The following is a 12,500-nucleotide window of genomic DNA, read 5'->3' as shown; positions in this document are numbered from 1 at the left end:
AGAGAGCTCAGAGCTCGTATGACCGATCTATGGGTAATGCTTTGACCTTACACGCACACACACACCCAACTCCCCGCCCACGAGAGTTGGAGTAACGACTCGAAGCGCAGCGATACTAAACTTATTTTCAGCCCTGGGCAGGATTCGAACCGGACCGCCGCAGTGATAGTCTGGGACTCTACCAACCGCGCCACCGAGTCGTGTGTGTGTGTGTGTGTGTAGACTCAGATGAAAACTCACACCTTCGTAACATGATCACTTCAGATTAAGGAAAATGCCCCGAAGGAAGAGGAGGAGGAGGAGAAGGAAAGATGGAAGAGGAGGAAGGAGAAGGAGGAGGAGGTGGGACGAGAAGAAGGAAGAGGTGGAGAAGTAAGAGGAAGAGGAAGCTGATGAGGAAGAGGAGGAGGCGTAGGAGGAAGAGGAGGAGGCGTAGGAGGAAGAGGAGGAGGAGGAGGAGGAGGAGACGGAGGAGGAGGCGGAGGAGTAGGAGGAGGAAGAGGAAGAGGAGGAGGAAGAGGAGGAGGAGGAGGAGGAGGAGGCGGAAGCAACAAGCGGGGTCTCTGCCCCGGTGCGCCCGTGCGAAGTATTCGAGGGCGTGGCCGCTGCCGCCGCCGCCGCCGCCGCCGCCCGGAGCGAGCGAAGTCCGTCCAGCGAGGGACGACCATCTCCGCGCGCTTCGTCTCCCGCCCCCTTGTTCATCTTTCTGTGGCTAAAAGAATCTCCTCCTACTTCTCCTCCTCCTCCTTCTCCTCCTCCTCCTCCTCCTCCTCCCCTACTCTCTCTTCTACTCTTTTTCCCGCCTTGCTTCTCTTACTCCTCCTTCTCCTCTTCCTCCTCCTCTTCCTACTCCCCTTCCTCCTTCTCCTCCTTCTCCATTTCCTCCTCCTAATCTTCATCCGCCGCCTCCTCCTCCTCCTCCTCCTCCTCTTCCTCCTCCTCCTCCACCTCTTCCTTCTCCTCCTAGTCCTCTTCCTCCTACTTCTACTCCTCCTCCTCTTCCTCCTCCTCCTCCTCCTCATTGCCCAATGGCGTTGGAGAGTTGACTGTGTTATCCGTTTTCTTTCTGTCTTTTTTATCTTTTTTTCTCATCTTTTTTATTGTAAAAAATATCCGCGGATTCACGCTCGAATTAAAATGAATAGACCAAAGAATCCCTTACGCATTAACCAGCGCTTCCGTCTTAGGGGACAATATCACACTGATGAGATGTCATGCGACTTTGATGATGATGATGATGATGATGATGATGATGATGATGATGATGATGATGATGATGATGATGATGATGATGATGATGATGATGATGATGATGATGATGATGATGATGATGATGATGATGATGATGATGATGATGATGATGATGATGATGATGATGATGATGATGATGATGACGATGATGATGATGATGATGAATATGAAGATGATGATGATGATGACGACGACGACGATGATGATGAATAAGATGAAGATGATGATGAAGAGGAGGAGGAGGAGGAGAAGGAGGAAGAGGAGGAAGAGGAGGAGGAGGAGGACGATGACGACCAATGTGTTATGCCCTCTGGGGCAGGTATAACACAGACCCACGTACACACACACTCACACACACACACACACACACACACACACACACACACACACACACACACACACACACACACACACACACACACACTAAAGGCCTTCTTCCCCTTATAAGTTCTTTTAAGAGAAGATGATAATTCTAAGGGGAGAGAGGACAGGTGGTAGTAAACATGGAACTACCTCCTGTAGGCCTTATGGTCTCTTACAATCTCCTTCCTTCATATGTTCAAAGTAAACACCCACATCCTACACAAATATGATCTATCGCTCTCCCATCTCAGCACCTATGGGATGAAGGGGTCATCCCTCCCACCTGCCACACTCCTCGGGTTGAGGGCAATGCAGCGAGGCATAGCTCTTGCACAGCAGGGTCCAGCAGCAGCAGGTGGTTTACCCCCACCGACTCTTTACTTCGCTACCAACCCCCACTCTCCTCCTCCACTCCTCATCCACCTCTCATCCACTCCTCATCCACTTAAAATAATTCATGAAGCAGATGAGAGGAACATCCCTTTAGGCCACGTCATCCTTTCATCCATCCATAATCTACTTCCATTCATCCGATCTTTTGTCCTCTCACTTTTACCTCCTCGACAGGCATTCGACATACCACCAAAGCCCCCATTGTTGATCCATCCATCCACTTCAACGTTCGTCTTCCTCTCCAGCTTAGTCCATCCATCTATTCTGGTCACACTCTCTTTGTTAGTCTTTCGTCATTCATTCTTTTCATATGCCTATTATAGGCCCTATGGTTTCTTGCAGTCTCTTTTATTCTTATGTTCTTATCTTATGTACCATCTTAAAGTTCTCTAAACAACTTCCCTTTCAAAATAGTGAAATAAATAAATAAATAAATAAATAAATAAATGAATGAATAAATGAATAAAAAAAATACCGACATTTGGCACCTTACCAGGTGGATGGACGGGGAACAGCAGGAGGAGGAGGGTGAAGAGGAAGAGGAGGAGATGGAGGAGGTGAACGTGGAGGAGGAGGAGGAGGAAGAGGACGAAGAGTAGGAGAAGGAAGTAGAGATTGAGAAGATAGAGGAGGAAGAGGTGGAGGAGGAAGCGTGGGTGGAAGAGGAGGAAGAGGAGGAAGGAGGAGGATGAGATGGTGGAAGAGATGGAGGAAGTGGATATAAAGGAGGAGGAATAGTGGAAGGAAAAGGAGGAGGTGGAAGAATAGGAGGAGGAGATAAAGGAAGAGGAGGAGATGGGCGTGGAGGAGGAGGAAGAGGTGGTGGAGGAGGAGGAAGAGGTGGTGGAGGATGTGGAGAAAGAGGAAGCGTGGGAGGAAGAGGAGAAAGAGGAGGAGGAAGAGGAGGAGGAAGCCTGGGAGGAAGAGGAAGAAGAGGAGGAGGAGGAGGAAGGAAGAGGAGGAGGAGGAAGAGAAGGAAGAGGAGGAGGAGGAAGAGATGGACGTGGAGGAGGAGGAGGAGGAGGTGGTGGAGGATATGGAGGAGGAGGAAGCGTGGGAGGAAGAGGAGAAAGAAGAGGAGGAGGAGGAGGAGGAGGAGGAGGAGGAGGAAGCGTGGGAGAAAGAGGAGAAGGAGGAAGAGGAAGGAGGAGGAGGAAGGAGGAGGAGGAGGAGGAGGAGGAGGAGGAGGAGGAGGAGGAGGAGGAAGAGAAAGAGGAGGAAGAGAAAGAGGAGTAGGAAGAGGAAGAGAAGGAGGAGTAGGAGGAGGAGGAAGAGAAGTAGGAGGAGAAAGAGAAGGGAGGGCGGGACGACGACTCCACAGCATTATGGAGGAGGTCCAGGCTCGGGTCATCTGGCAGCGAGCGGCCGATTGCCCATACGGGGCAAGACGTCTTAGGCCTAGACGAGGCGAGTCAAGACATCTTAGGCCTAACCGGGAACGACAGCTGCCTGTCTTGTCCCGCGCCCGTTGTAGCGACAGCAGCAGCAACAACATCTGCATCAACAACAGCGACGGTGCCAACAACAACGACAATGACAGAAATAACAACCACTATGACAATAATAACCATAACCAAAAATTATCACTCCCTCCTCCTCCTCCTCCTCCTCCTCCTCCTTCCTCCTCGTCCTCCTCCTTCTCCTCCCTTCTCAGTTCTATCTGTTGCTCCTCTTCCTCTTCCTCTTCCTCTTTCTCCACTTCCTCCTCTTCCTTTTCAAATCTATCCCTTACTTCCGTTCTGCATTATCCTCTTTCTCCTCTTTATCTTCTTCCTGATTATCCTCCTCCTCCTCCTCTCCTTTTCTTCCCTAATTAATCCCCTTTGGTCGGGGTTAACGCCAATTCGATGCACCCCTCAAACCAGGTGTTGTCCTTTAAAGCTATTATTCTGGCTATAATCAATGGATTTCGTTCATCTCAGTAATCACCCCCAATTCAACTGGTACACACTCACACTTGCGTGTGTGTGTGTGTGTGTGTGTGTGTGTGTGTGTGTGTGTGTGTGTGTGTGTGTGTGTGTGTGTGTGTGTGTGTGTGTGTGTGTGTGTGTGTGTGTGTGTGTGTGTGTGTGTGTGTGTGTGTGTGTGTGTGTTTCCGTCTTTCACACCGCAAATACTCAAAATTTCTTCTCATTAGCCCAAAACTCACGAAAGAACTTCCCAAACTCTCCTTAACAAAATTTATATTCATGATCTCCATCTTGTTTCCCATGTTGCTTTCTATCACATCCCCCTCCCCCTCCCCCCCACACTCACCTCTTCAGCGGCCTCATCCCCCCTCGACACCCCCTCGCCTCCTCACCCCCTTCCACCCCCTGTCATCCTCACCCCTCCTCCGGTCTCCCTCTTTCACTCACCATGTGTTTCTTCTCCACCCACTCCCTCCCTCTCTCTCTCCTCTCTCTCTCCCTCCCTCTTTCTCTACCTCATTAATTCACTCACTCATTCATTCATTCCCTCATTCCCTCTCTTCCTCATTCTTTCTCTCACTCATTCCCCCTCTCCCTCATTCTCTCTCTCACTCCCTCTCTTCCTCATTCTTTCTCTCACTCATTCCCCCTCTCCCTCATTCTCTCTCTCACTCCCTCTCTTCCTCATTTCCTCTTTCACTCATTCTCTCTCTCACATCTTCTCTGCCTCTTTCCTTCTCTCTTCTCTCTCTCTAACCCTCTCTAATCACATTTTTCGTTCCTTCCTCCCTCCCTCCCTCCCTCTCTCTCCTCTTTCTCTTTCTCACTCCCTCTCTCCCGCCTTCCCTCTTCCTCCTTCTCTGCCTCCTCACCCTCCACCCTCCATCCCTCCACCAAAGAGGTGTAAAATTACTTCTTACCAAACACATTACTCAAGTTCTTTTCCATGTTCTTGTATTTTTTTTTCTTCTTCTTCTCATTCTCTAACATATTTTTATTTTTATTTAGCACGCTTTATCTTCCACCAGCTTCAACAGTCACCCTTCCCCCCCTCCATGTTCTCATATTTCTCCTCCCCATTTTCCCCTCTCCCCCCTCCTTCCCTCCCTTCCTCCCTCCCTCCCTCCCTCCTTCTCCAACCCTTGACCTAACGAACAGTCAAGAGCTTTCTCTCACTCTCTCCATTTCATTTTCTCTTTGTACTCTTTGCCTCCCCTAAGCTCTCCGCTATTTTCTCTCCCCTCCTTTCCCCTCCTACTCCCCTCTTCCCCCCCTCTCCCTCTCTCCCCCCTCCCTCCCACCTCTTCCTCCTCCTCCACGCCCATCTCCTCCTCTTCCTTTATCTCCTCCTCCTATTCTTCCACCTCCTCCTCCTTTTCCTTCCACTATTCCTCCTCCTTTATATCCACTTCCTCCACGAAACATCCTGCCTTATCCACAATCAGTTCTAATCTCCTCCCCCTTCCTCCTCTTCCTCCTCCTCCTCCTCTTCCTCCTCCCCTAATCTCCCTCCTCCTCCTCTTTCTCTCTCTCTTTCACATTCAGCTGTTCCTCCTCCTCTTCTCCACTTTCTCTACCTCCTCTTTCTCTCTCTCCTTCTCCTTCTCCTTATCCTCACCATTCTCCTTCACCTTCTCCTCGTCCTTCTCCTCCTTCTCATACTCTTCTTTGTCCTCCTCCTCCTCCTCCTCCTCCTCTTCCTCCTCCATCTTCCCTTGTCCCTCCACACTGACATCCAAGGTTTGTTAACTTCGCTCTAATGACTAACAAATTCGAGGTCACAACGGTCCGCTTGACCTAATCAGACCTGACTTGACCTGACCCATCAGGTGGCCTATTTGAGAACATGGAAATGGACATTTGTTTCTCTTGTCTTTGCAAAGACAAGTAGGAGAGGCACCTGTCAAAGAGCAGAATTCACACAGGTACGACTAAAAACCCAAGTATTTTTTTATCATCACCTTTATTTATTTTGACGTTAAAGTCATTTATTTCGCTTTATTTTCAAAGGGGGGTGTGGCTTAAAAGTGACGTCATGTCGCTTTGTTAGGTCAGGAACCAATCAACGCTCGTGAACGTTGTGACGTCATGTCGACGTTGAGGAAAATATCAGCAAATGTCGACAGGCTCTACAAACACTGATCTATATTTCTCGAGAAATTCACAGATTTTATTTTGGTTCATTTTTAACCTATTTTATTCAGCTGAGAGAAGGAGGAGAACAGATTTTGGGCTAAATAGTATTTGGTTGCAGACAATGGCCAGGAAATTAGACGACCCTGTCTGCCTCACAGTCAATTATTTTGCATGGAAATGAGACTATTGGCAACTGAATGGAGTCGAAGGGGTGGGGGGGATGATTGGGCGAGAATGGGGGTGACATCAACCCACTGATGATTAGTGGCCAGTTAAAAGATAAGTCTTAACCCCTTTCTTTACCGGATGGTACCATTCCTTTTATTCACACAAAAACACATGCACACACACACATACACACACACACAAACAAACACACATACACACACACACAAACACACACACACGCGCGCGGTCATATATGAGCTCTGAGCTCTCTTCCGGGAAGGAAATAGCTGTCGATCACGAGTCTAACACGTAATCCAAGAACATGGTGAATCACACACGCGCACACACACACACACATGTTATACGTACCTGTATATTTACATAATGACATACACATATACATACATATAGGCTATACATACGTACATACACATCATAGACAGAAACACACATACATACATACATACATACAGGGAACTTTGCGCGGGGGGTCACTTACATGTCAGAACGCGTTGGCAACATGTCAGCGACATGTCAGCGACATGTTGGTAATGTTGTAAGGCGATCCCAGCGCGAGGAATGGTGTCAGGACCGTCTTCCACCCACCCACCCATTGCTGGAAAGGTGTCTCAGAAGTTTGTGTGCTCGTGATGTTGTTGGAAGGCCATATATTCCCATATTGTTGGAAATGTTGTCATTTGTGTGTGTATACCTTTTGACTTGGCTACCTCCGTTGTCAGGGGGAAAAAGCCCTTTGTATGTGTGTGTGTGTATATATATATATATATATATATATATATATATATATATATATATGGTGGTCAGCAGTTTGAAATTTTGTGAACATACAGAGGAACTAGCCTAGACTATGGATATATCAAGAAGAAGAAGAAGAGGAAGAAAAAGAAGAAGAAGAAGAAGAAGAAGAAGAAGAAGAAGAAGAAGAAGAAGAAGAAGAAGAAGAAGAAGAAGAAGAAGAAGAAGAAGAAGAAGAAGAAGAAGAAGAAGAAGAAGAAGAAAGAAGAAGAAGAAGAAGAAAAAAAAGAAGAAGAAGAAGAAGAGGAAGAGGAAGAAGAAAAGGACGAGGGAACAAAGGAACGAAGGAAGAAATGAAAAAAAAAAAAAAAAAAAAACAGCCTTAGACTTCGAGTCTCTACGCTTTCCACCACCGAGGAAGGAAGGACACAAATCCAGAGGTTCTGCATTTTTGGTTACTGTGTGTGTGTGTGTGGGGGGGGGGGGGGAAGGGAGGGGAAGGGGAAGGGGAAGTGAGGGAGAGGGGAGAGAGAAGGGGGAGGGGAGGAGACGGTCAGCCAGCTGGCAGGAGAACTCTTGGGTCCTCGACGTTAGTGAAATATCCCAAAGAATTTTCTCTTCGTCTTGTGGAGAGTCCGGTTCGTGTCCTTCGAGCAGTTCCAAAATTTCTTGAAGAAAGAGCGGTTTCTGTTCCTCGTGGCCTCTGGAGCCAACCGCCTCCTCCCTTGACTTTTGTTCTCTCTTTCTTCTGGTCGTGAGGAAGGAGGTGGAGGACGAAGGATTAGAGGAGGAGGAGGTATAGAAGGAGGAAGGGAAAAAGGGGGAAAAGGAGGAAGACAAAAAGGGGAAAAGAAGAGGGATCGATCTTGAAGAAAAAAGAAAATAATTTACACGAAAAATTAATAAACATAAATAAATGAATAAATAAATGGACAAATAAGTAATCAAATGAATTAATAAATAAACATATAAACAAATAAATAAATACACATATAGAAAAATAAAATAAATCAAACAGCCCCGGAGGCGACCCCTACAAGAGTACCTGCGACGCTGAGGTCGCAATAAAAAAAGAAACATATATATATATATATATATATAATAAAAAAGAAAAAAGAAAAAAGAAAATCAAAAGGAATGATACTGAAGATTGACACGTCGTTGGTGCCGTCAAACTCGTTTGTTTACGATCTCAGATCGAACTTCATCACTCCCCATACAAAGTCTTCCTCCTCTTCTTCCTCCTCCTGCTCCTACCCTTCCTCCTCCTCTTCCTCCACCTACCCCTCCTCTTCCTCCTCCTAGTCCTCTTTCTCTTCATCCTCCTCCACTCCCCTCCTCCTCCTCCTCATCTTCTTCCTCCTCCTCCCTCTTTTTCCTCCTCATTCCTCCACCTCCTCCTCCTCCTCCTATTCTTCCTACTCTTCCTACTCCTCGTCCTCTTCCTCCTCCTCCTCCTCCTTCTCTTCCTCCGCCCTATCTCCTTCATCCCTCCATCCCCCCCGTCTCTCCCCCCCTCCCTTCCTCCCCGTTTAACAGACCAACTCTACTAACTGGACTTGACGACTGACTGACAGCAGATGCTCAAGACACCCCCTCCCCTCCCTCCCCCTCCCCTTCTCCCTCCCTCTCCCCTTCCCCCCTCTCCCTCTCCCACCCTTCCTCCCTCTCTCCTGCCTCAAGGTTCATTTACTCAATTCAAACAATCACTCATTCTAATGAGCTCTGTGGGGTTTTCCCTCAAACTTGCTTACACATTCCATAAGGTAATCTAATTTGGACCGCTACACTCACCCACACACTCACACCCCTACTCCCATATACATACAAACACACACACACACACACACACACACACACACACACACACACACACACACACACACACAATTTCCTCCCATACATACATGCATACATACGTACACACATACATACATACGTATACAATACAAACGCGCACACACGCACATACACATAGACGCACACACATTCTCACCCACCCACCCACATATACATACATACATAAATACATGCATACATACATACATACGGAAAAAGTGAAAAGCACCGGACTCAGAAACACGTTCACACACACACACACACACACACACACACACACACACACACACACACACACACACACACACACACACACACACACACACACACACACACACACACACACACACACACACACACACACAGACACACACACACACACACACAAATACACATATTCACAGACACACAAACACTCACATACATACATATACATCCACATACTCCTCATACACTCCACATACTGTAGCCAGCGGTCCACGCATGCGCGCGCTGCTGTATCGCATGTCGAGAGGCCATCCCGTCTCGCTCCTTTGTCTGCGCGGAAAGGAAAGAGAGAGAAAGGCATTTATGATGTGTGGACTTTTTTAGCTGCGGCTCTACTGCTAGCTCGTGCACACACGCAAAGACTCACGTCATAACGTAACCCCTTCAACGTGAGATTGTCCCCTTTGACGTGAGATTGTCCCCCTTGGACGTGAGATTGTCCCTTTGAAAGGTTGTCCCTTTTTAAGGGAGGTTGTACCTTTTGACGTGAGATTGTTCCTTTTGAAGTGAGATTTTCTCTTTAAAGCGAGAATGTTCCCTTTGATGTGAGATTGTCCCTTTGACGTGAGATTGTCCCTTTGACGTGAGATTGTTCTCTTCGACGTGAGATTGTCTCGTGGGAGTGATATTGTCATCTCTTATTTGAGATTGTCCTCCTTCAAGTGAAATTGTTCCCTTTGATATGAGATTGTCTCTTTGACGTGAGATTGTCTTATTTGACGTGATTTTTTTTTTTGGGTGGGGAGTGAGATTGTCTTCTTTGTAGTGAGATTGTTCCCTTTGATATGATATTTTTCCCATCTGACGTGAGATTGTCCCCTTTGACGTGAGATACCTTGAAGAAAGTGTCTACAGCAAGGTCCCTACGCAGGCCCGTAGAAAACATGTGTAGGCTCACAGACCTCCTGTGCAGGTCAGCAAGCCACCACTGTAGGACAGCAGGTTCCTTGCGCAGGCTCACAGGCCCTTGTGCAGGCCAAATTAAAATAATAATAATAATAATAATAATAAAAAAATAAAAATAAAAAAAATAAACAAATAAAAGTCTTCCGGGAGAAATGTCTGGGGTCTCTTCTAGTGTTTCGGAAACCGGTGTCGATATCAAAAAAGGTTTTCTGAGTTTCTGAGGATGAAGGGTTGGAAATTCTTTCAAGTCTTATTCATCTATTCTTTCTTTCACTTTCGTCTATTTCCCCTCACTAGAAGCCGCCTCCGAAGTACTACAAAAGACCCCAGACAGTTTGCCCCCGTAAGACTCCCATCCCCTTCCAAAGACTCTGAAAGAATTATTTTTCTATTTGAGATCGATACCGGTCTTCAAAATACTGCAAAAGGTCCTAGACATTTATCCCGTAAGCCTCCCCCATCCCTTGTCAAAACCCTGATTTTTATTTATTTATTTATTTCTATTATTATTACTATTTCATTTTTGATCGACACTAGTCTCTGAAGTAATACCCCCAAACATTCTCGACTTTTTCATTCCTGCTCAAAAACCCTGATATATATATATATATATATATATATATATTTTTTTTTTTTTTTATCGACACCAGTCTCTATGAGACCCCCAGACAACTCCGACCCTCCCATCCTTCTCAAAGACCCTGAAAGTCTTTCTCAAAAAACCTAAAGTACCTTCCGAACCGGGCTGAGACCGGGGGAGTGTGTGGGGGGGAGGAGTGGGGGGGGGTAAGGAAGACTCCTTCCCCCCCCCACCCACCCGCACCCCGAATCCTTAGGTCCGGAAAAGAAAAGCACGGAAACTATGCAAATAAAACAAAACCTAAAGTTTTTTTTTCCTTTTTTTCTTTTTCTTCGTCGGGGCATGGGTGTGGGTGTGGAGGATGCAAACAGAAGTATAAAGTCCAACTTTTTTGTTGCAATAAGAAATATATTGTCCTTCCCCTCACTCTCCTTGTCTCTTCCCCTTACTCTACAATTTCCCCTCTCTCTGTTCGCCAGCCCCTCTCCCCTCTCTCTCTCCCTTTTCCCCTCTCTTTCCTGGCCTTCCCTCTCTTGGAGCACCAGACCAACCACCCCGGATTCCTCGCTCCCCTCATTCCTTCCCTTACTCTCTTTCTTTCCCCTCTCCTCTTAAAGTCCCCTCACCATGAACCTTCCCTCTCTCATTCTCTTCCCCTCTTTTCCCCTTACACTCATCCACATCGCCAGTCTCATTCATCTAGGGCTCCATTCACTTTGCTCTATCTCCCCTCACTCAAAGCCGACTTCCCTCAATTTCCCCTCTTGCCCTCACTCCCTCTCTCTCCCTTACTCCCTCTCTTCCTCCCTCCCCTTCCCTATATTCATATCAAACACCCCTTGTACTCCCACATCCAGCTACCGAATCCCATTTCCCATTACAAACTTCTTTTCACTCACTCCCTCACTCCCTCTTTCTTCCTCCTCCTCCTCCTCCTCCTCCTCCTCCTCTTCCTTCCTTCCCTCTCTTCCTCCCCCAGGACACGCCCATCCCATTCCTGCTCTCTCTTCCCTCACCAAATTCCCATTTCAACTGTAACAGACTCCTCCCCTTCTTTCCCCCCCTTCCCCTCCCCCTCCCCCTTCCCCTCCCCCTTCCCCTTCCTTTCCACCTCCTTGCCCTTCTCCTAACTCTGCGTACCTCCCCTGTCTTCGTACACATTCTCGTGTGCATACCAAAGACGCATGCCAACACACATACATACGTACATACGCACATACATACATACATACATACATACATACATACATACACACACACGCATATACATGCATACCTACATACATACATACATACATAAATTCACACATACATAACCTCATGTGTGTGTGTGTTTGCGTGTGCAAGTATGCGTGTGCATGTGTGAGTGTGCGTATGTATATATAGTTCACTGTAGTTTTGGACGTCGTGCTAGACTCGTGATCGACAGCTATTATCCTCCCGGATACAAGAATGCACAAAGAGTGATGGACAAAAAAAATGGAAATGGAGAAAGATTGGGCGAGAGAGAGAGAGAGAGAGAGAGAGAGAGAGAGAGAGAGAGAGAGAGAGAGAGAGAGAGAGAGAGAGAGAGAGAGAGAGAGAGAGAGAGAGAGAGAGAGAGAGAGAGAGAGAGAGAGAGAGAGAGAGAGAGAGAGAGAGAGAGAGAGAGAGAGAGAGAGAGAGAGAGAGAGAGTGAAAGAGAGAGAAAACACAAAATAATATGAGAACGAAAAATTGAGGAAGAGAGCGAAGGAGAGAGAGACCAAGCTAGTGAGAGAGAAAGAGTGAGAAAACAAGAGCGAGTGAAGAAGACAGCAATAACAAGAAAGATAAAAGTAACCAGAGCGGAAGCGGCAGAACTAAAGAACAAGAGCTGCAGAACTAGAGAACAAACGCTGCAGAACTAGAGAACAAAGCCAAGAGAACTAGAGAACAAGAGCGACAGAACT

The sequence above is a fragment of the Oratosquilla oratoria genome, chromosome 22, assembly GCF_046742065.1.
Source record: "Oratosquilla oratoria isolate Oo_2021 chromosome 22, ASM4674206v1, whole genome shotgun sequence".
In the NCBI taxonomy this organism is placed as follows: domain Eukaryota; kingdom Metazoa; phylum Arthropoda; class Malacostraca; order Stomatopoda; family Squillidae; genus Oratosquilla; species Oratosquilla oratoria.
Note: the sequence above shows the minus strand (reverse complement) of the source record.